The sequence below is a fragment of the Lynx canadensis genome, chromosome F2, assembly GCF_007474595.2.
Source record: "Lynx canadensis isolate LIC74 chromosome F2, mLynCan4.pri.v2, whole genome shotgun sequence".
Lineage (NCBI taxonomy): Eukaryota > Metazoa > Chordata > Mammalia > Carnivora > Felidae > Lynx > Lynx canadensis.
In genome coordinates this window covers 69,609,617-69,634,856 of record NC_044320.2, presented here as the reverse complement: position 1 = coordinate 69,634,856, position 25,240 = coordinate 69,609,617, and positions in this window count along the sequence as shown.

The following is a 25,240-nucleotide window of genomic DNA, read 5'->3' as shown; positions in this document are numbered from 1 at the left end:
GCCTGGTGTTCTCTTTCATGAGCTGTTCTCATGACTCTCTGCCTCCCCTTCTTGAATTCTTTCTCAGGCGTCACTTTTTTCAATGAGACTACCCTCATCACTCCTTATTTAAAATTACAAACTTCCTCCACTCCCAGTGAATTCCATCTTTTGTCTTTTTGTCGCTTTCCGATATACTTAGTAATTTGCATACATATTTTATTTTTTGTTATTTGTCCCAATCTCTAGTACCTCCCCCATGCTGGAACACATGGTTTTTAAGAACAGGGATCTTTGTCTGTGTTGTTCCCTGATTTATCTCAAACACCCAAAGTAATGTAATAAAATAATCATCGGTTAGCTCTAATATGGAACATGAAATCAGTATAAACTGGGAAATGGAAAGAAAATAGAAAGGACGAATTAAAACTGAGGTTTTTCAGAGGGAGTCAACAGAATAGGTATTGTTTTAGTGTGATTACATCCATTAAAGGAAAGAAGTTTAAGTACTTTTCTTAAACTTTTCTCCTAAATAACAGATCCTCAAATATTTGGAGAGTTTTGATGCTCCACTCAAGTACTTAGTCTATTCTGAAGCAGGGTAATTGTTGAACTGCTTCACAACTGACTTAAATTCAAGTTTGTCCATCATCTGAGTCCCTGCTCCCATCTCCCCTTGAAGAGCAACACCGAGAATTAGGTGCTCCTCACACACAGGGAGAATACCACCATCCTCTCCGTCTTAGAGGTTTTGCTGTTATTAATTCAGCCTCAGATCATGTTTGCTTTTTGGGAGGCTATGTTCATGACTCCTGTGGAGTTCCTATTAAATTTAATCCCTAAGACTCTTAGGCTGTATATTTCCCACTGTGTACAGCCAAGTGTGAAACCTTATATTTTTCCAATTAAATAGAAATTTGATAGATTTCAGCTTATGGCTATATCATGTCAAGACATATTTGACTCAGTATATTTACTGACCATAAAGTTAACTTCAACTCCAACTTGGGGGTCGTATGCCCTCTAGTTTTTTTTATGTAATAAATATCACTAATTGGAAAAATACTGAAGAGAACAGAGGAAGAGTTGGAAACTGCAACACTCCCCTGGAAACCCGCTTTGTGATTGACATCAATGTATTAATAAGCATCATTAGGGTACTCTGATGTAAGTGGTTTCTAAGCCACTTATCTGTTGTTCCAATTTGTCTCTCCCTTAAGAGTAAGCATATTGCCTAAGATTTTGCCAGCTTAAGAACAAGTCCTAGACAACTGCTTCTTTGCATTTGCACCTACTATCCCTATCATAGAAATAAATCCTGATATGTTATTGTCATTAGACACATGCTAGATTCCTTGTGGTCTTCCTTGGGATATTTACACATCGTTTCTTTTCTTTTCTTTTTTTTTAATTTTTTTAACGTTTATTCATTTTTTGATAGAGACAGAGCATGAGTGGGGGAGGGGCAGAGAGAGAGGGAGACGCAGAATCTGAAGCAAACTCCAGGCTCCGAACTGACAGCACAGAGCCCAACGCGGGGCTCAAACTCATGGACCGTGAGATCATGACCTGAGCTGAAGTCGGATGCTTATCTGACTGAGCCACCCAGGCACCCCATACACATCATTTCTTAATAATTTATCCTGAAATCTTTTTCAAGGTGAACATCAATAATTTGCATAATTTTGCTTCCTCCTTCTTGAAAATTAGAACATTAATTTGATGTAGCCCCACAAAAGCTGTTCAAAAAAGGTCAGACAGGTTCAAGAAAATTAGTATGATTCGCTGCATTATTATAAAGCACATTTCTAGATTTCTCTATAATTATACTTTTCATCCCAAATCAATTATATTAAGAATCTATATTAAACCATGAATGATGATCAATTAAAAACATCTTTAATTGGCAATGCCCTTCAAAATGGAATTAATGCTAATGAAATAAACTGCTTTTGCTAGCATAGAACCTCTGATTAAATGATTGCTGCTGTAACTAATTGGGAAACCCTGCATATCAAATGCTTGTAAATATTGGCTTCTCTTCCAGCTACTTTCCTACCTTTTTTGGGTGGGGGAGAGAAAGAGGGGTCTCTTCAGCTGAACTTAAGATCTTCAAAAGCGTGACCTCCTTCTTCCATGGTTTATTCATCCTGTCCCATCATTTGGTGATAAGAGAAGGTTTTTACATTGGTTTGGCTGTTCTTAACAATCCTGAAATTATGATTTACTTAGTCAGGATCTGTGGTCTTTGTGGTAGAATACCACGAAAAGGTAAATTCACAGTATTTTATGCTACTCGAAGCTATCCACTATGCAGAGTGGGAAAACAGGGAGACTATGAATTATGACTTAGAATTTTGATACTTGGAGAGCGATATATTTTCTAACTCAGTCATTTAATTGCTTGGTGGTGACTTTGAAACTCAGAATGCTAAGTGGGTTCGACAGCTTCTCTGCTACGCTGAAACAGTCAACTGGAGGAAGTGCTTGTATGGGGAAAGCCGAGACGAAATCTCGGGAGCAGGTTTTTTCGGTTTGAGTTTGCTTGAAAATTCAGAGAAGATAATTGAGATAATGCACAGAGTAGAAGAAAGAGCATAGACAAGGATCCCGGAGACCTCCCAGGTCTGCAGCTTAAATGCAGGTTCTTTGGGCTAGGTTGTTATGACTCTGCAGTTTCCTGAGCTAAAATATGGAGGAACAGTATTTTCCAGAATTGCCTCAGGATAATTTCACTCAAATGTGGAAGTGTTTTATGAACTACAAAATACTGTGCAGACTCCCAGAAATAAAAACTCTTTTCCCATTCATCTCCTAATTCAATCAGAATGGTCAATTTGGTAGACATGTATTATTTAAACCTTGAAGTATTATTTAAACCTTGAATCACTATTAATCATCACCTTTGGCAAAGAAAATGGAGATGCAAAATAACAGGGTCTGTATTAAAAACTCCACAACATGATCTGAAGTGCATGATGTGTTTGCCCAGTTTTTTTTTAAAGAAATTTATCTTAGCACATTTTAAAGCAATAATCAATTAACTGTTTTGTTGTTTTCTGTGGTGTTGAGTAGTCTTCAACAGACATAGTTTGAAGATGCTAGACTTTCTCTGTTACAGGCAAAATCAAACAAATCCTCATCAGACCAAATTTTCCAAACTGAAAAATATTATATTTTATACACTTGTCTTCCATCTGTTTATTTCATGGACCCTAACTGCTCCATGGTGCTCCTGGCCAGAAACAAATTATTTCTAGATATTATGTTTGCATTTTGATCCTTTATCTTAGCTGTAAAATTATACATAGCTAGTCTTTTCTCCTACAAACCCATCTGTGGTTGCTAAAGAGTAAATTATTTTGTTGAAGGTCAGCATTAAATTCAGCCAGATTTACCTTTTATTAATCCCTGTGTGTTGCTTAGGTTGTAAGCTTTTTATCACTGTACTATAACCACTTTTTGGCCCCACAATCTTTTCCTCTCATTTTGATTCATAATCCTGCTCTAATGCAATAGATGTTAGGATTTGGCCATCTGGGCATTTCAAAACATGGCATCAAACCAATGGCGTCTCAGTTTGGTGCAGTGTCTGATGTTCCCCTCTTTACTACACATAACTAACCTTTTGCCAAAAATGCACAGCCTGTATCCAACAGTTTACTGTGGCCACATATCCTTCAGTCATGCTTTCTAACTCTCAATTAGAAAAATCTCAGATTTAGTCATTACATGTTTTATGGGTTGTGGAAGCACAGGGGGTCCCTCGGATGGACGGACAGCTGAAAGATTTGGCGGCCAGTTAAATGGGAATTGAGTGAGACTCCCCTCCCCACCCCCCAGATCAGATGGATGATTTGCCATCAAGCCTATGCTCAGTCTATGTTGAAATAAAAGTCAAATCCTAATTTCAGCATTGAATAAATGAGTGATGCTAGACTTGCAGAGGCATTTTGCAGCAGGGGCCTATGTGGCAAACTCACATGACGAGTATAATCATCTCAGCTATTCAAATTAGCTTTCTTCAAAATGAGTCTCTGGTACCCTGTTTCCATCATTTGGAGATGGGCCAGAATGAGAAACAGACTGTCCTTCCTCGGTTTCTCTGCTGCTAACTGAGATGCTGCACATCTTTCCAAATCGAAGTGCTGCCTCTTCCTGGAAGCCCATCGATGCCTGTTTGGAATTGATGTTTCCATTGCGGTTCCAAAGCACTAGCTTGCAGAACTGAATGCCGTGCTCTCCCCTTGCCCCCATGTGCACAGGATGCACAGAGCTGCATCCATCCATGGGTGAATCTTTTTCTTTAAATCCCACTAGTGCTCCCAGTGGGCTAACAGCAGCCATGCATGCTTGTGTGACTTACAGCACTTTCTCTGTTCTTTGTTTGATGATCTAGTTCTTTTTAAAAAAAAAATTTTTAGGGGCGCCTGGGTGGCGCAGTCGGTTAAGCGTCCGACTTCAGCCAGGTCACGATCTCGCAGTCTGTGAGTTCGAGCCCCGCGTCAGGCTCTGGGCTGATGGCTCAGAGCCTGGAGCCTGTTTCCGATTCTGTGTCTCCCTCTCTCTCTGCCCCTCCCCCGTTCATGCTCTGTCTCTCTCTCTGTCCCAAAAATAAATAAACGTTGAAAAAAAAAATTTAAAAAAAAAAAAATTTTAACATTTATTTAGTTTTGAGAGACAGAGAGAGACAGAGCGTGAGTGGAGGAGGAGCAGAGAGAGGGGGAAACACAAAGTCTGAAAGAGGCTCCAGGCCCTGAGGCGTCAGCACAGAGCCCGACGTGGGGCTCAAACGCACGGACTGTGAGATCATGACCTGAGCCGAAGTCAGACGCTTAACCCACTGAGCCACCCAGGCGCACCAAGATGATCTAGTTCTTGACATGCTTGTCTCCATGTCTAGATTATAAACTTCTTTAGGTCAGAGGCTCCCCTGGATAATCCACACAAGTCTTTGCACTCGAAGGCCTGTAACCAAAGAATGTTAGAAGTTGGGTGAGTGTAGAATATCGGATAAAACTATGCAGTTTTCAGTTCTGCCATGGTTGTGTGTGCTCATTTTAGAATTTGAGTGTATCAGCTATGTGTTATATTTGATATAAAAAGGCAATTTCTAAACCAATATTATTGGCGTCATTCTCCTCAGAAATAAGTTTAAGACAGGAGAGCATACAATTGCAGTGTTAAAAAAGGGTGGGTGTCAAATACATTTGGAAAATATTTTAAATTGGAAATTGTGGGCATGTTTGAAGCAAATGTCTAGTTATTATGACCTTGAAGGTTAGATTTGTATACAGATAGTATGTGTAGGAAGACAAGACCCCTGTGGAAAATTCATTTCCTGATCAAACTAATAATTATTTTATTTCTTTTTTTAAACATGTTTGTTTATTTTTGAGAGAGAGAGAAAGAGAGAGAGATAGGAGCACAGAGAAAAAGAGACAGAGGATCCAAAGCAGGTTCCATGCTGACAGCACAGAGCCCGATGTGGGGCTTGAACTCACGAACCATGAGATCATGACCTGAGCTGAAGTTGGACGCTTAACTGACTAAACCACCCAGGTGCCCCAATAATTACTTTATTTCTAATACCAAGGTTGAACACTGATGACTGAACCGCACATGATTTTTGGAGTTTTCTAGATGGCTTACATTTTGCAGTTTAGAGGTCTGGGAACAGCACTTCATTTTAATGACTCCTGTAAGTTGTCATCCATGTTCTATCGTTATCCACAGATCTACTTTGAAAATTCTAGATGGTTCGATTTTCTATTTGTCTTGCAAATTGTTATGTTGTGGTAGAACCCACTTAACAATATTTAAAGTTTCGTGTCCAGAATTTTATTCCGATAAATTTTGGCTGGTTGCTTCACTTTTTATTTCTGACTCAAATTTAACAACTGTTAAGACACCACAACATATCAATGTAAACTTCAATGAAGCCACATAATAACAGAAGAATTAAGAATAAAACCACAGGGAATTATGCTACACTGAATCAAATCATCAGCATTGATTGCCTCCACTTGCACCAATATCTCATCCTTTCATTCTGTACCGTCGTGAGAATGAGCACCATTAGGATAATATATTCCAAAGGAGCTCATTATTTTAGGAGCTTGGGGGACAGGGGTATTGTTCCATGACAGAGCTACTAAATTTAATTGCTTCTACCTTGCAAGCAGTACATACATTCATTACTTTAATTTATTAAAAATATATGACTGAAAACCACAGTCAACTAAGTCATACAGTTGCTTAATCTCCTAATATCCACTATTTTGGTCATCTTGTTCACAGGATGTGCTCTGAAGCAAATTCTCACTTTCCTTTTAACAATGTCATTCTCTCATTTGGACTTTTAAGATCAACAGACTGTTTCAGCAAGATAATCGCTCAATACAGGCTTTTCCATCTACTCTTATAAATGAACCAAGTGAATTTTGTTACATTTTGTTTTATTTTATTACTTTTATTATTCAATGTTTATTTTATTATGACTATAAAAACGATATTCAGAGATGAGACATGTGGGAAAGTACGGATACTGTGTATTTCCTGAACTTTTTAAACTTTGGAATTTCTGGAGGATGTCTTTGATTTTATTTTGTAACATTTCTGTTTCCAGCATCGTATTTTACATACCCCCCCAAAAAATATTTCACCCATAAATTTTTCCTTTTCTACAAAACCTTCATCTTACTTTGTATTTTCAGTATTTGCTTTCTCCTTTCTGTGGATATGAAAGAGAGCCACCTTTGCCTTTAGGGTGTTTCTTTCCTCCAACGACTTCATTTGTTTCACTCTATTTGCCGTAGTCTCTGTCCCCCATCTTAGGGTCTTTATTCAATTGTCTAATAATCCTTAATTGTAGGATTGTAGGCTCATTTTTTAAAGTAGGGGGAAGGGCGCCTGAGTGGCTGAGTCAGCTAAGCATCTGATGTGGGGCTCAAGGTTGGGTTCGTGAGTTTCAGCTCCCACATCGGGCTCTCTACTTTCAGTGTGAAGCCTGTTTTGGATCCTCTGTGTCCCTCTCTCTCTCTGCCCCTCCCCTGCTTGTGTTCTCTATCTCTCTCTCGAAAAAAAAATCAATAAATAAAATTTACAGAATAAAATAAAATAAAATAAAATAAATAAAATGAAATTTGGGGGGGAGGATTGCTCAAAAACTCTAACCACACGTCGTGAGTCTTCTTGGCTGTCTCCTTCATATTAAGTAATAGATTTCATATTAAGGTAATAGATTTAGTTTGGCTCTCCAGCTGGTCCCGAGGAGACTCTTGTAGCCTACCTTCTAGAGCCTGGCTTCATCATTGTACACATATATACTTTTCTTAAAACTCTTACTGATATTTTAATGAGGTTTGAAGAGGAAAGTATATATATATATATATGTATATATATATATATATACATATATATATATATATATTCATTCAAATTACCACCTTGACCAAGAATTCTCATTTATTTCTGTATAGTTTTAATAGCTAGAGCATAACTTGCACAAGTAGGGATGAATTAAGTAGTTGAGTGAATAGATGTTTAATGGAAGAATTCTAAGAAGTTAAACAGTGAGTATCCTTGCTACTCTTGTTTTAATGCTTCAGTTAGGAAAAGTTTTATTTTGAATTCAAAGTTAAAGGGTCTGAAAGTTCTAAATAACATCGTATGGCTCATTTGCTGCTGAGAGCAATGATTTGGTCAAATAAGATGACTTTAAGAATCATCCATTTTTCACTGACAACAACTGGCACAATTCAGAGCCATGAAATACCTTTTTTATAGAAGTTAATAGCCCAGAAGGTACCTCACAGTTTTGCGTGGGTAATGAATGTTCTAAACAGTTGCGTAAATGTGACATGATGGGCAAATCCCTCCCACCATTTATTGTTAACATGCTTATGAAACATATAGTACTGTCCAGGAATTTTCTTCCAGTGCTTTATTATTATTTAATTAAATTATCACCCAGGGGGCGCCTGGGTGGCGCAGTCGGTTAAGCGTCCGACTTCAGCCAGGTCACGATCTCACAGTCCGTGAGTTCGAGCCCCGCGTCGGGCTCTGGGCTGATGGCTCAGAGCCTGGAGCCTGTTTCCGATTCTGTGTCTCCCTCTCTCTCTGCCCCTCCCCCGTTCATGCTCTGTCTCTCTCTGTCCCAAAAATAAATAAACGTTGAAAAAAAAAAAAAAAAAAAAATAAAAAAATAAAAAAAAAAAAAAAAATAAATTATCACCCAGGGTTCCAGAATTTAGTCTTTCATATTTCAAAGCACGGAGAGAGTTAAATCATAGTCTGGCTTGAGGGACTGTGAAAGCCCTTTAGGGCATCACCAGACCTAGTAATGGTTGAGTTCTGGGAAGCAGGAAGCTCTTCACAAACAAGGCATCTCATGCTGAACATTTAGCAGACTCCCTGTTTCTGGAAACGTATGACCTATATTTTACGGAAATATTCTCAAATCATTTGTTGATAAGTTTCTCCCCTCCATGTCTGTGTCCTGAATTTCTTTTTAAAAATTTTTTTTTCAACGTTTTTTTTTATTTATTTTTGGGACAGAGAGAGACAGAGCATGAACGGGGGAGGGGCAGAGAGAGAGGGAGACACAGAATCGGAAACAGGCTCCAGGCTCTGAGCCATCAGCCCAGAGCCCGACGCGGGGCTCGAGCTCACGGACCGCGAGATCGTGACCTGGCTGAAGTCGGACGCTTAACCGACTGCGCCACCCAGGCGCCCCTGTGTCCTGAATTTCTCATGGGAGTTTGGAACCCTCAGACATTGGGTATTTTGCACTAGCTTGCCAAGTTTCTTGATTTTCTCTATTTTCCATCCTTTTGTCCTATCACTCTGCTTTCCAGGGGGAGTTCTTAAAATTGTATCTTCCAGTCCTTCCACTGAATCTTCCTGAGTGCTGTTATGTTTCTGATATCCAATGCTCCTTTTAAATTTGAACGTTCTTCATTAACAGCATCCTGTTTTGGGTTTGTTCATGTTTCTAATAGTTTTTTTTTTTTAAATATTTTTTTCTCCCCGCATAATCTATTTCTTCAAAGTTGCTTTTATTTTGGGGGTTTTAGTTTTCTCCCCCCCCCCCACCCCCATTTGTTAGTTTGGGTCTTTACCTTTGAAAGCCTTTCCTCAGATTTTTCTCATCCTTGGCTTTCTGTGCATGATTGAACGAGGGCTTTAAAACCTAACTGGCCAGGCTGAGCACCTGTGGGGCTCCTCAACTCTGAGCCACACTGCAAACTGATCTGTGTGGACCATTTGTTGGGGAATTACAGGTGTCGGTGTCTTTGTCTTCTCTGCTTTGGAATAGATAAACTCTTCAGGGAAGAATCTTACAATTTGTACCTAGAGGGGAGGGATTTGGGAGCCAGCATCTTGAGAATCAATTAGGGGCGGAGGCCAGGGGTCTTTGCATTCCTTTGGTATGCCTCTGATCCTTAATTTCCATGTCGTCATCAGCACATACACCCTCAACTGTGTGTGGCATTTGCCTGCTCACGATGTTCTGTGTTCTGTCTCTAATGAGTACATCTCCAGACTTGGGGGGGAAGGAGGGACACATAGCAATAAGGAGCAGAAGACATCAGAGGTCTAACTAGCTCTCAAACAGATTGTACCTAGGCTGCCTGATTTCAGAAACACTCTCTTCACCTCCTTTCCTGAAGTAACTGATGTGTTTTATGGTTCTGCAAGTGTAACCTGAGTCTGTCCCTGTCTTTCCTTACTGCCATCAGTTCCGGCTCATCCATTAGTTTCCACCTTTCAGAATTGTGTGCCCTTGCCTCCTCTTTTTCCCCATCCTTGTGGATTATGTTTTTAAAATATATGTCTTTACTATTGTTTTTGGGGTGTTTTCAGTACCCTATCTTCTTTTTAATAAATAAATAAACAAATAAATATTTTTGAGAGAGAGGGCATGAGCGGGAGAGGGGCAGAGAGAGAGAGGGCGACAGAAGATCCAAAGCAGACTGCACTGACAGCAGCGAGCCTGTTGTGAGGCTCGAACTCACAAACCCCAACCAAGACCGTGACCTGAGCTGAAGTCAGATGCTCGACCAACAGAGCCACCCAGGTGCCCCTCAGTACCCTATCTTAAAGAGAGACCAAAATAATATCATTTTTATTTTTGACTCTCTCATAGCATATGCCAATGTCTTGCACATAGTAGGCACTAAACTGGTATTTGTAAATTTGAATAAATGGATACTTGGAACATATTCAAAACGTAGTACTACAGCACTTTCACTTACTAGAGATTCATGTATTTGACAAATTAATAAAACTAAATGTCACTTTTCTCCTACAGTAATGTGACATATAGATAGCTCGTAAGTTTTTTAAAAAATTCTGTATTGGAAAAAGTTAACAACATTTTGAACGGGCACTTTATCTGCTCTTGTGTTCTTACCTATTCAACAAATATTTATGAGAAAGCACAATGTCACTAATAATCACGGAGATTAACGTTTGCATTTTGTTACACAGAACGTCTCTTATAAATTGGGCATCACTCAATTACTAGGAATGTCCCCCAAATGAATTTTGTAGGTTAAGATTTGTTAGCTCCCAAATCAAGAACAGATTGAAGTGAACAGTTCTATGATTTATATGTGTCACTAAATATGACTTTGATATATAGAATCCCTCATTCTGTTACTAAATTTAATAATGCAAATGGAGTTTTAGTTTATTGCCTTTGTATAAAGCTTCATCAGTTTCTGAGAGGGCTAGAAAGCTAATTGTAATGTATTTGGAATCTTTTTAGAGTCAAGAAGCTATTACTAAAATGTCTTGAAACCAGAATTATACCTAAACCACTAGATTTTGATAGATCAGGGTTTCAGTTCATCCAGATAGTATAATATTTCCTTAGGGGTATAGTATTAGATATTTAATTTTTGTACTTGGATGTTTGATCTATATGAGTTTATGGACCAGCAAGCAATATAATTTTCCAGACATGTCTCCATTTTTCATTTTAGAAAGAGACCAATTGCTTATACAATAGCATGGCATTTCTTATGTAACAGCTTGCACAGACTGTAATTGGTTTTCACTTATAAAATAAAAAGTACGAAGTATGTATACTCAGACTGTTTTATTGAAGGAGTAAATCTTTGCACAAAACGTGACAGTGTTATTTTTTAATGTATATAATTTTTTAAGAAAAATAACGTTATGGTAGCTTTGACTCACAAAATAGAAAGGACTACTTTTTTAATTACAAGACTTTATAACATTTGTTTTATCTTTTACATCACATGTACGCTATTTTGATTAAAATAAAAAATTAATTGGAAAGAAAAATACTGAAAATCTGTTGAGCATTTTCTATAGGTCAGATATTCTGCTAAACACTTTATGTGGGTTGCTTCATTGTATCTCATAACAACCCTATAACTTTATTGTTATTCACGTTTTACACATTAGAAAAACATCAAAGGCTAATAACAAAATGTAATAGAGTAGGGCGCCTGCTTGAGCGCGCTGGTTAGTTGGTTGAGTGACCCACTCTTGATTTCAGCTCTGGTCATGATCCCAGGGTCATGGGATCGAGTCCTGAGTCAGGCTTCATGCTAATCATGGAGCCTGTTTAAGATTCTCTCTCTCCCCTCTCCTTCTGCCCTGTCCCCAGCTCATGCTCTCTTTCTCTAAAATAAGAAAAAAAAGTAATAATAATAAATAATATTTAAAATCACTAAATATTAGTGAATATAAACTCCATTTGGGGCCCTGTTTTAAATGCCATATGTATATGATATCATCTGATCCTCATCACGCGTATGAAGTAGGTGCCACTACCATTCCCTTTTTACAAATGAATAAGGGAAAGGATGCTTTCCCTCAGAGGAAAACAACAAAAACCCACCCAAAATCGCGAGGCCCAAACTCAAACACAAGTAGCCGCATCCATAATTGGTGCTCAATATGACTCTTGGATCCCTCGGGAAAGTTTAGGCTGGAAGTAACACAGACTCTAACTCAAGGGCTATAGATGTGCAGGGCATTTAGCATCTTGCATGCCAAAGCCCAGAAGTAGAGCAGGTTGTAAGGTTAGTTGACTCAGTCATGTCAAGGACTCAGGTTATTACCGTGTCTCTGTTTTGCCACGTCAGTCCACCTTCCAAAATCAGGTCCGCTCCTTAAAGGCTATCAGTTAAAACAAGTTATATAAATGATCTGAAAATAAACCCAAGTATATTCAAATGTAACCAAATGACAACGTTGCCACGTTGATTGAGGACTGGAAGCAGTCCAGGCAGACCTCACAATCCAGCACCCATTTCCTCGTCTGCAAGGGCAGCGGCATGATATCAACTACTCCAGAGGCTGTTGCAACGATCAATGTAGTTAAAATACACAAAGTGCAAAGATCTGTGGCTGGTACATTATAAGTGCTCCGTATGTGTCAGCTATTTTCTTGTTATGTGTTGCTGTTTTCTTGTTGTGCTGCTAGGACGGTGTCCAGAAAAAGAAAACAAACAAAAAAACAATGGTACTCTCTTAAATATGGAGAAAATTTTTAGTCCTTGTAACTGATTTCCTCCCACCTCTGCCAGTGGGAGCTGGGTTTCAAGCCTTTTTCTGAAAGAGTCACCAGATAGGAAACAGGTTCACCCTTAGCCCAACGGCCAGGGCACCCCAGAGCAGAGGGTAGAGTGCCCTCCCCTGAGGCACAGGGCCAAGAAGGGCGGGCACGAAGGAACAGACCTCAGCAACCTTCCTCATCTCCTATGAATATGATAGGGAGTGTTAGTGTTGGCCCACCGGACAACTTGACATAAGGCACAATGGAAGAGGTGTGCACCACGTCGTCACCCGAGCGTGCCTCCCTCCTCTGTCATGCAACTGCCGGTTGGTTGGAGCACAAACTCCTAATCCAAAGACTAAGTCACAGAGGGTCGTTTTGACTGACTTTGTCCGTCCTCTTCCTCCCTCACCACGATCCTCCGGAAGCTATAGTCAGCCAATGACCTTCCCAGTGAAAGACCTTTCCCACAGTCCTTTTTTGGTCGGAGATGCACAAGAGGCTGTGCTTCCCTGGCAGGCCCTTCAAACAAATGAGAATAATAACACACTACCCTCCCGACTTCAGAGAATGGTTTTAAGAAGCAAATGTGATGGGATGTGAAAATGCTCTGTAAAGTTGTAAGACGCAGCAGTAAAGGATGAGGGTTAATTTACCCCTCCAGGACTTCCGATCCATCTGCTAGGGCGATAGCTTAGTCCTTTTCTGATAATGGATTAATGGCTGATGTACAACAGTAGAAGCTATGTGGCTCATTAACCCATGACACTAGAATCTTAGTTATAAAAGTGAGCAACTTTATAGAACACATATTAGCCAGAACATTAACAAAATGATCAGGATTTAATGTTTCCTAATGGGCCATTATATCCTTTTCGTTCTCGAAGCAGATTAAAAAATACATGAATCTGTGACATAGAGATTAATATCGTCCTAAAGAGCTGGCATCAGAACACTAACGGACACACAGGGAACTGCTTGTCTTTGGCCTGAAAACTGGAGTTGTCTGAGGAAAAAAAAAAAAAAAAAACTTAGAGAATAGTAGCTATTAGTAACCATCTTTTAAGAAGTCAGACCAAAACTTACCTAGAAATTAACCTGCTGCTGAAACTGTATCTGATACCCAAAATTAGTCAGGAGGCTATATCCACATTTAAATTATCGTAGCTTCAATTCTACTTTAATGATTGCTGCAGCAAAGGAACATTTATTTGATCAGGAGGTAGCACTGAAGTTTACTACAAATGGAGGTTTGACATCCGCTAAAAATAGCTCCACACCCAGAATATGAAATGTGAAGAGACCACAAATCAGTCATCCTGTGACCATTGCCGAATAGTCACACTTATCTATAGAAAGAATGTTCATTTTCTAGGTACTGTATTTTATTACATTTTTAACATGCTCTACTGACTAATTTTCCCAGAAGCATTAGAATATTGGTGGGAGGGAGGGGCGGGTGGGTGATGGGTATTGAGGAGGGCACCTGTTGGGATGAGCACTGGGTGTTGTATGGAAACCAACTTGACAATAAATTTCATATGAAAAGAAAAAAAAAGAAACAAACAAGTAACTGTGTAGAGTGCTGGGATTGGGACAGGCTCCAGGAAGGCAGTGTGGCTTGATTGACTCTGAGTAGGGTGGAGGGGATGGGCACAGGGACTCAGCATCTTTTCAGTTCTCTCTCTCTCTCTCTCTCTCTCTCTCTCTCTCTCTCTCTCTCTTTCACAGCTGGTTATCTGATCTGTATATTGGCCAAATGTTCTGAAAATTGTATGAGAATTAGAATATTGTTTTAAAGGAAACCATGAGTAAGTTAATATAATTCTGTGAGCTTCTCTGAAGAAACTTTAGAGCATTTAAAAAGCATGTTTTTCAAATCTTTCAATGGGAAGTATGCATTCCTTTCTCCTGGACCCATGTTTATTATTCGTGGTTTTGTAATATATGCCTGCCTATGTTTTTGCAGAATTGTTGCACTATATTAATTAAGAAGAGCCCCAGGACCCAAAGTGTTTGAAGTTCATATAGCAGTTGCCTTACTGATACATCTTTTCTTGAGTATTTATTGTTACATGAGATTGCTTTTATAGTTTCTACCTTATATATAAAGTAGCTATATATATATATATATATGTATATATATATATTTAATTATAAATAATTAATAGAATTGACTACATAAAGATTTTATGATGCCATCATGCCATAACAATGTAAACAGAATAAAAAGCAGACAACCAACTGAAAAAAAAAAGAATGTTCCCTATATAGGGGGGCCTGGGTAACTCAGTCTTTTAAGTGTCTGACTCCTGATTTCAGTCCAGGTCATGATCTCACAGTCATGAGTTGAAACCCCATGTCAGACTCTGCACTGACAGTGTGGAACCTGCTTGGGATTCTCTCTTCCTCTCTCTTGGCCCCACGCCTGCTTGCGTGCTATCTCTCTCTCTCTCTCTCTCTCTCAAAATAAATAAATAAACATTTAAAAAAAGAATTTCCCAATATAAAATAAAACCTCTCAAATTTGAAAAGTGATTTTTTACATGCCTATATTTACTCTTTGCTTCCTCAATTAGTGATATTTGCCTAGTAAGATTGTCTAATAAGATTTAAAAAAAAAAAACCAAAGCTGTGTGTTTTACTGTATATGCTTTATTATAATTAAACTTGTATCTTTATGATACCAAATAATGATAATCATCTCGCTATTTCCATCAAGTGCTAATTTGGAATTCTAAATTAATTAATTTAGTTAATTCAAGTTAATTTTTAAAGTGTCCAGTATCTATATACATGATTAAGATTCTTATTAAATATATAATTTTGTTACTTATAAATATGTGTTTCTATATGAATACAGAAAATAGGCTTTTTAAGTAGAATTTCAAACCTTTTAATTTTACTAGACAAACAATAATTTACCCTCCGAAATCTTTGTGATGGTGAATCTGCTGGCAAAAATTAAAGGTATAACACTGAAGTTTGTAACTTTTCCAGAACATGACTTTTTCTCAATTATCACTTAGGATCCTTAAACATGTAATTGTGAATTTTCTTGGTTAGTATGGCATACAACTTGTAAAAGAATCTCAGCCAAAAAGGCTGTGGTAAATAGAAGGAAGGAAAAAAAAATAGTTACAAGCAGAGAGGGAGGCAAACCATAAGAGACTCTTATTTTATTAAAAAAAATTTTAACATTTATTTATTATTGAGAGACAGAAGGAGACAGAGCATGAGCATGGGAGGAGCAGAGAGAGGAGGAGACACAGAATACAAAGCAGGCTCCAGGCTCTGAGCTGTCAGCACAGAGCCCAACATGGGGCTGGAACTCACAAACTCATAAACCATGAGATGACCTAGGACACTTAACCAACTGAGCCACCCAGGCGCCCCCATAAGAGACTCTTAAATACAGAGAACAAACTGAGGGTTGATAGGGTAGGGAGAAAATGGATGATGGACATTAAGGAGGGCACGTGTTGAGATGAGCACTGAGTGTTGTATGTAAGTGATGAATCACGGGAATCTACTACGAAAGCCAAGAGTACACTATGTACACTGTATGTTAGCTAACTTAACAGTAAATTATATTTAAAAAAAAAAAAGAAGGATCATTTCTTGTTACATCCTTGTGGAGCTGTAAAGCTGTACATATTTTACAACTAGTAATTCCCTAGTACTCTAATCCTAGGATCACACCTAAGGGACACCAGGTTAATGACTAAACTCTGAAAAATACAGTCAAACCAATTATTTGTCGGTAAGTTTTTGGAAGACATTTTAATGCATCTTGTTTAATTCATGTAGCATTTTTCCTTAATGCATTAAACCAATTTGTCTGTGTAAACGTAGTGTTGTTTACAGGAATATTGTTCCTTTTAACATGTGGTTGAAAAGACTCAATTGTGGCAAAAAACGCTTTTCAAAGTGGCATAGTATAACACAGGGGGAGGACGCCAACTCTTAATTCCAGTGTCAATTCTTCTCATTAGCTATCCTTGAAAGCAAATTTTTCATATCTATTCTTCATCATTTTCTTTCTTGCTAGGTTTGTTTGTCCTTCCTCACCCTAAGATAAATATTTATGTTTGTTTTCTCTAAGGCTTTTATAGTTTATATTTTATGTTAACTCTTTAGTAGGTAAGAAATTGACCCTTTGATTCTAAAGGATGCATCTTATTTATCTTATTTAAGAACCAATAATTCATCAATGAATATTTATTACATATCTACTACATGTTTAGCTCTGTTTTAGATACTGTGTATATAAAAATGAATCCATGCTCGCTCTTGAGAAACATAAAGTCAATGGGCAGGACAATCCTAAAAAGATAAATTATACTGCAGCGTGAAAAGGGCCAAAGGGCAGATGGCAACAATGGTGGTAGTTTTTCCATTGACCAGGGTTCTGCTTCTTGGTATAGCTAGAATGCTGAGTTCATGGGGTACCGTCATTACAAAGCCAGACTTACATTAGCAGAAAAGAGTAAGTGTACTGTTGGCTGTGGACTGGCTATGTCCAAGGCTGGACAAAAACAATAGACAAATGTCATTGGGTAGGCACTGTTGCTGCCATTCCCATCTCAGAAGTCCAGAAAGACCACAACATTATGATTGCTTTTCAGGTAAATGTTAGGCATAGGATGCAATGCTGTGGTTAACCTGTGTGTGATATGGAAACTTAGATTACAGAGGCTTGTTTGGAATATCTTTTTCTTTCTTCTTTCCCATCTAACTTGAGGTCCCTGGAGTCTCCTCCCTGTCTTTCGTACTTGTGAGATAAGAGGTGTGCGTGGTAGGATGTAGAGCTTGGGGGTATGGGTGAGAAAGAAAGGCAGGGAAATCTGCCATCGTGCCATCACTCCATTAAAAATCTAGGAACTATTAGAAGCAACTAATCTAAAAGAAAGTATTCTAATTCTGTTCACAAGCAACTCTGTGTTGATTAGGAGCCTGGTTAAATTTTCTTGGGAATGAGCCTTTGAGACTAGTCCACAGCAAGAAGCTTTGAAGAGTTCTGGGATGAGCTAGTGTTATGAATCATTGTCCTACAGTCAGCTGAGATCTTGTTTGTCTGTCTGTTTGTTTATTTACTCTGGGCATCTGGCTTTGTTCTCAATCTTAGCAAAATGTTCACAAAGAATCCATTTGTCTTATGCTTTGCCTGACAAGTAAATTTTGACCATCACCAGCACTGATGCTGTGGTTGTTGACAGTCTCTTTAATCCCTTGCGTATGTGTTTATGGGATGCAAGAATTGACCTAGCAAAAACTTATTACAATTCACACATGAACACTAAACCGAAGCCTCGTGTTATGTGTAGTTATGACCAAATTAAGTATTTATCAAACTAAGAAGCGGAAATTTCTATATCCCCGAAGTAGAAGCTTCTTTATTCAATACTGAGAATCTTTATATAAATGGTCCAGAATGTTTTCATAACAATGATGATCTGATGGCCTAACACATTTATACATTCACATCAAGTGATAGGAACATGTTTATTTCTAAATGTTCATAAATAAATGTGCATTGTGTAATGGATTCTAATATAAGCTACCTGAATTTGAGAGTAGTATTAATGGTCATGAGTAAACTAAATAATCAAAGAATACTATGAATCAGCAAATGGCTACAAAAATTCTCGATGGAATTTATTATCTTGTAATTCAAATTCTGTCTTTTGTTCATTTTATATAACGCATGGCTCTGACCTGTTGATTCCCGGTCTACTGAAGGTCCCCATAAAATTCCCTTTTTCTCCTAGGTTGATCTTTTTCTGACAATGGCAGCATTTCTTTCCTCTCCCCTTTTCATTCTAGCCTTCTTTCTAGACACTCCTCCCCAAAGGCAACATGATCCAAGCCATCAAGTTACCGGGCTTCCTACTGCAAATCAGCCCCATCTGTCGAATGATTCAAAGAGAAGCTGCTATTTAAATTCTGGACAAAGTGGAGAAGAGGAGGGAGGTGGGTGTTCCCCATGTTACCGTGCCCAGCAGGGCTGCTATCTTTCCAGCAACCTTTTATTTAACTTCACTTCCTCTGAGTTATGTGATGTTGGTCCATCCTTCCCTACAATGCATCTGGTATGTATTATGCATCTGGCCTTCCCTTCTTCGTGGATCTTTCCTGAGGACCAGATAGTAGCACTTACTGGTCTCTCATATAATGTGAGATCGTGGAGAATAGATACTTGGGAAGATTCCTGCCCTCTCAGAACTTTCTTCATGGGCAGGTTGGCTCTGGGGTAATATATACTTGATCAGAGTCACATCTAGAAGCTGGAAATGTAAATGTGTAACATTCCCCAAATAGAGGCTGATGTACCATATAGCATAATTCTCTACTGAAGATTGCCTCAATTTTAAAATATAAGGGAGGGCACCTGGGTGGCTCAATTGATTAAGCATCTATTCTTGATTTGGGTTCAGGTCATGATCCCATAGTTCATGGGTTCGAGCCCCACATCGGGCTCTGCACTGGCAGTGATGGTGCAGAGCCTGCTTGGGATTCTGTTTCTCCTTCTCTCTGCCCTTCTCCCTCTTATGCATGCTCTCTGTCTCTCTCTGTCTCTATCTCTCTCTCTCTGTCTCTCTGTCTCTCTTTCTGTCTCTCTCTCAAAATACATAAGTAAACTTAAAAAAAAAAAAGAAAGAAAGTATAAGGGAACTACTTGGACTTTTAAGTTGAAATCGAAATTTTATGTAACTTGCCTAAAGTATTACAGGCTACTCGGCACATGGCCTGAAATTAGAGAATGTTAAACATATAAATGAGAATGAAACCTGTTAAGAATATAGGGGGAATGCAAGTGCCCTTTCTGTTTCAGTTCTCCTCTGGTTAAAAGTTTAAAACTAAAGTCTGTCAATAGCTTGTTGCCCATATTGAGATTTTTCTTTTCCTTTTTCTTACTGGCGAGACTATGATTAGAATGCCAGGCGAACTGTGCCTTTTCAGCCTCACTTACTTGGTCCTTGGTGCAACTGCTGCCTTTGAATGCTACGGGCTCTCCTTCCCCCACCAAACGTGCCTCTTAGAAACAGTGCCCTTCACTAAGGAAACAGACTTTTAAAAGAATGACAGCTGTGACAGTAAAAAAGAATCTTCTCCTGTTTGATCTGTTTCTGGAAAGTCTCCAAAAACTAACTTTTAAAGTGCTAGACTTCCTCAAAAACCATATATCTCATTCCCAGACTTTGAGAAAAGGAGTTGGACCCTTAGTGGATGATTTTTTTTTCCCGCCTCAGGGATGGTGTGGGCATATTCTGATTGCTGATTGAACCAGCCTCCACTTCTCCAAACCTTGGCCTTTCAGTGTGCACAGAGCCCCTGGTGCACAATACTTATCCTCCAATAACAAATAAGATGCCATCAGGACTTATGATTGGTGGACAAGATACTCAAAGCATCGTTCTTATAGGGAAAATGCATCAGGCTGTGTGAGTCACATAATGGCTGCGTAAATGGCTCTGAATTGAAATAGTTCTAAATAACTTTGGTGTGCAAGATAATATAATTAATATAGACTAGATATTTTTAGATTATAAAGTGCTAATTAAGAAAATATGATATTTTTTGCTGTATAATGGATGGAGAACGATGATTATAAACAGTCTTTCTGTTACAGAGCTGAGCAAGGAAAAATGTATGCATTCGTTCTCGGGGAAAATCTTGTGACCTAAAAAGATTTTTAAATTTATAATGATCCATATGTATAGTGGAATTACTGTATTCGTAGGAGGAAACCTACACTATTTGACAGCTCTTTGTGTTTAGACAGAGGGGAAGTAGGACAAGCATAGACAGACACTTATGGCCTCATACTGTTGCTGTTTCAGTCATTGCAAAAGATGTAGCCACAGTAACTACCCAGAATCCCTGGAAATAATCCCAGCTCATGGGAGGAGGATTGTTGGGTGCAGGTGGAACTGTGAAGGGGAAGAGGTTGGATAATAGTATGTATATTCATTTAAGTACTTACAAAAAATGTAGCTAAGTATGCTTTTGGACAAGTTGGATGCTTTGGTTTAAGAGTAGCTGCTATCTATAAAGAAAAACAGAAATTTATATTTCTCCTTATGATCAGCAAATTGAAAAGGATTTAAATATTCTTCAGTGGGGCACCTGGATGGCTCAGTCGGTTAAGCATCTGACTTCAGCTCAGGTCATGATCTCGCGGTCCATGAGTTTGAACCTTGCATGCGGCTCTGTGCTGAGAGCTCAGAGCCTGGAGCCTTCTTCAGATTCCGTGTCTCCCTCTCTCTCTGCCCCTCCCCCACCCATGCTCTGTCTCTCTGTCTCTCAAAAATGAATAAATGTTAAAAAATGTAAATAAATAAGTAAATAAATAAATAAATATTCTTTGGAAAACTTCCAATAGAACTCTAACTAAAGAGAGCTAAAAGTGATCTTTACTTCATTTGGGGAAATTAAAATTATTGAGATTAATCACTGCTAATAAGAATTCACTTTCTACTATGAACTAATTCATGTTTGAGAAGCACCCTGAGCTCCTTAGAACCCTAAGACAGCTACGGCCATGACTCCGCCCTGGTATTAAAAAAAAAAAAAAAAGGAAATGACCTTAAATAGCATTATTCCCAAAAGAATCAAACAGTAGTAAAACAAAACAATTTTCTTAATGTTTATTTTTGAGACAGAGAGAGACAGAGCATGAACGGGGGAGGGTCAGAGAGAGGGAGACACAGAACCGGAAACAGGCTCCAGGCTCCGAGCGGTCGGCACAGAGCCCGCTGCGGGGCTTGAACTCACGGACCGCGAGATCGTGACCTGAGCCGAAGTCGGCCGCTTAACCGACTGAGCCACCCAGGCGCGCTGAAAACAAAACAAAGTCCATTATTTAGGTGCCTCCTTTGTGGCCGCTGCACTTTATACGCTTGTGGAATATCTGGCTGGTGATAACTTAATCCTATTTGGATGAAGTGCGTAGAAGTGTTGTTGACACGAGGCGTCTCCAAACTTGGTATGATGACACCTATTTATATCAAAGGATCTAGGGAGACATGCAGGGAAACGATATTTCAAAATGAAAAAAATGGGCAGAGTTGGGCTTTTATTCCCAGTTCAGCTCCTCCCCACAGCACAGTGAATAACTCCCCCAATCACATAGACACACCAAGATTTGTATGGAACCTTCAAGACCCTAATGAGGAGTCAAGCAATAAGAATGGGTTAACACACATCCCTCTGCTACAGTGAATATCCACCCAGAGTTGTATCTAAGTCACTGTCTCTGAAACTTCCATATCCCAAGAGACTGCCTCTTACAAGCCATCTAAGAAGGTTGCTGTGCAACTTGAGATTGATGGTGATAGATAAGAACCTGCCAGAGAGGTTTTTACCACATCCAAGTTTGCAATTAATCAGACCTCTTTCCAGCCTTCACAATTATTTCAGCAAAGGAAGCAATTAACAAAATAGTCTTCTTTTGTAGAGGGTTTTCAACCACACCAGCAGCCACATTCATAGGTCAGAAACACCAATATTGTTCTTTTTATGCAGACACTTTTCAAAAAGGGAACAACTAAAAGGACTACATGACTTTTCTTTTTATTTTTTAAAAAGAATTCTATCACATCAAAACAAATACCTATTTTTTTTTCTCAAATGAGTAATTTTTCCTAACAAAATTGAAAAATAAGTAAGGGTGTTCTTTTCAGGTGGTAAACTTAGCAAGAAAAAAAAAAAGATTAAAAAAAATTTCTGTTGTGCAAATTAAGTAAAATGTGTGCATACGTGCATATGCGTGTATGAATTATGAATACACCACGCTATAAATACAACACATTAGCGCCAGCATGCATACCAAAGGTAGCACAATTTTATGGTCTCAAAATCCTGATTAGCATAAAAGGCATAACATTGTAATCAAATAATTATTGATCAACACAAAGACAGAGAAGCCAGATGTGTTGAGTGAGCTTGGTAATTAAGTAAGTAAACTACAGGTGTTTAAAATTCATAGATTACAATAATAGGTGTACTTATTTTCTAAAAATCACCTGTAGGCAAATCTTAATATAATCAGGTGCATCAATTACATACCAGAAATGTCGATATCTGTGAATGTACGTTATCCCTTCACAAATAATTAATATGTGAAATGTTTTCAGTGCTTAAGTCCTTTGAAGTCTTTGGAGGGCTGTTTTCACAAGGACATCTCTGGTTCTGCCCAATGGACCTGATGCACATCAAAAGTAGACAAACCAGTGTACAGGAAGATACGGCTAATAAAGGGACAACTAAAAATTAAACACAAATAAGAGACCGGGAGCTTGACATTTAAAAGAAAAATATAAGTTCTTTTGCAAATCGCAGATTTTTGTTAATTTCTCACTGTAGTAGAAATTTACTACAGTAAAAATTTACTACAGGGCCAAGTGGCCCTGTAGTGAAAGTGGCTTCATTTTTACTACACGAGTAGTACATTTCTTCCAAAGGAACTAATGATTTCTTCAGTCATTATGAGGAAACTGCAAGTTTTTGTATGATTGCTTCCAATTGTATCAAATGACGCAAACTGATTTAAGGAAGGAAATTAGGTCTTTGGCCATGGCTCTTTTCCTCCTACCTATGCACGCACAGTGCCTCAATTATTTTCTCAATATATGAGAAAGATGCTGATCCTTTGCATACTTACCTTTCTTAAGAAATGCATTTGATAAGACTCATGTCAATTCCAAGATGAATGGAACAGGGAAGTAAAAACCCTATGGGGCGCCTGCGTGGCTCAGTCAGTTAAGCATCCCACTTCTGCTCAGGTCATGATCTTACAGTTGGTGGTTTCGAGCCCCACATCAGGCTCTGTGCTGACAGCTCAGAGCCTGGAGTCTGCTTCGGGTTCTGTGTCTTCCTCTCTCTCTGTTCCTCCCCCACTCATTCTCTTTCTCTCTCTCAAAATAAATAAAAACATTAAAAAATTTAAAAAAAGGAAAGAAAAACCTTGCAACTCCAACTTTTTTCATATGTACAAAAAAGTTTGTGAAGCTTTAGAAGTCATATGGTTTACCAACACCATGTGATCTCCAGCTTTAGAGACAACCTCCATCCCTGCAGTGATACCTCTGCTCACTCTTTCCACCTTCATCACCACAGCCCAGTCCTGCCTTTCTTTGGACATAGAAATGGAATCATATGGTATATCTCTATTGAGTCTGACCTCCTTCACTCAACATCATGTCCATAAGAGTCAACCATGTCCTTGTGGTATCAACAGTTCATTCTCTTTTGTTGTTGTGTGGCTTCCATTTTAACAACATACCACATGTTTTCAATCTATTCTACTGTTGGTATACATTTCAGGCATTGGCTACAAATAGATGCTAAGAACATTCTTGTTCAGGTCTTTGGTGGATGTATGCATTCATTTCTCCTGGCTACGTACTCAGGAGTAGGTACACTAGGTCCTAAGACATATACTTATCTAGCTTCAGTGGGAATACAAAACTCTTTCCAAAGTGGCTGCACAAATTCACACTCCCACTAGCAACATAAAGAGGCACTTTGAGGGATGTGCAGTTGATTTCTTGTTTTATAAGTTTTTCTCAATTCTCAACTGAAATCATGCCTCAAAAAACTAGCAGTTAGGTTTGTTCATTCTTTTGATTAAAAAAATATATTGAGCTATTTTTGTGAGCTTGGCATGGGAAAACAGTGCTGATTATAGTTGGTTTATAATCTTGTAGGTTAGTCAGAAAACTGATTATAAAAAAGAATGTGTCATCTCTACCCAGATAAAGCTATAAAATTAGGTGGAAGAATTGGGCACTTGGGAAGCACACAGAAGAGTTATATTGCCCAGACTTTCCAGGGGCCAGGGATGACTTTCCAAAGAAAGTGATATCTCTGCTGAACCCTAAAAAGAAATTGGAGTTGGCCAGGTAACCAGGATGGGGAAGGGTTGTTTGTAGGGGCAGGAAAGCGGATGGAAGGTAAGAGTGAAAGACAATATTCTATAAAAAGGGAACAGGGTGTGTGAAGACCAACAAGTTAGACAGAACAGTTCATTTGGGGAAAGGGATCGGTATGGCTAGAGCACAGATTGTGAAGAGAAGGACAACAAGGAGTCTGCAAAAGTGATTAAAGATCCCTCAGGCTTTCCCAAGGATAACCTTTTATCTTTGGACAGTGGGAAACCCTTGAAGTGTTTTTAAGCAACTAGTGATGTCAACACATTCGGGTTTAGAAAATATTATTCTGGCTGTAATAAAGAAAATAAGTTTGAAGACAGGAGATGCCGGGAGTTACATTTAGGGGTCACTGCAATTGTCCCAGAGAGAAACCATGGTGGCCAGTCTAGGATAGTGGCAACTGGAATGGAGAGAAATAGAGGGATATTTAAAAAAAAATTTTTATCTTCAAGCAGTATGTAATACTTAATAAAGAATAATGAAGTAGTCGACAAATACTCATTTTATCACCAATGAAATAAAGATAAAACTTTTCCCTCACAATTAAACCCTTCTTGTTTACTGTTCCATGATCCCTTTTTTCACTCTGTAGTCTGCATTTATTTGTTATGTTTTTATATTTATTTAAAGTTTTACCATGTGTATATATATATATGTATATATATATATGTATATATATATATATGTATATATATATATGTATATATATATATATATATATATATGCATTCCTAAAAAAATGCATAGTATTGTGCAACTTTTAAAACTTTATATAACTGAAGTCATA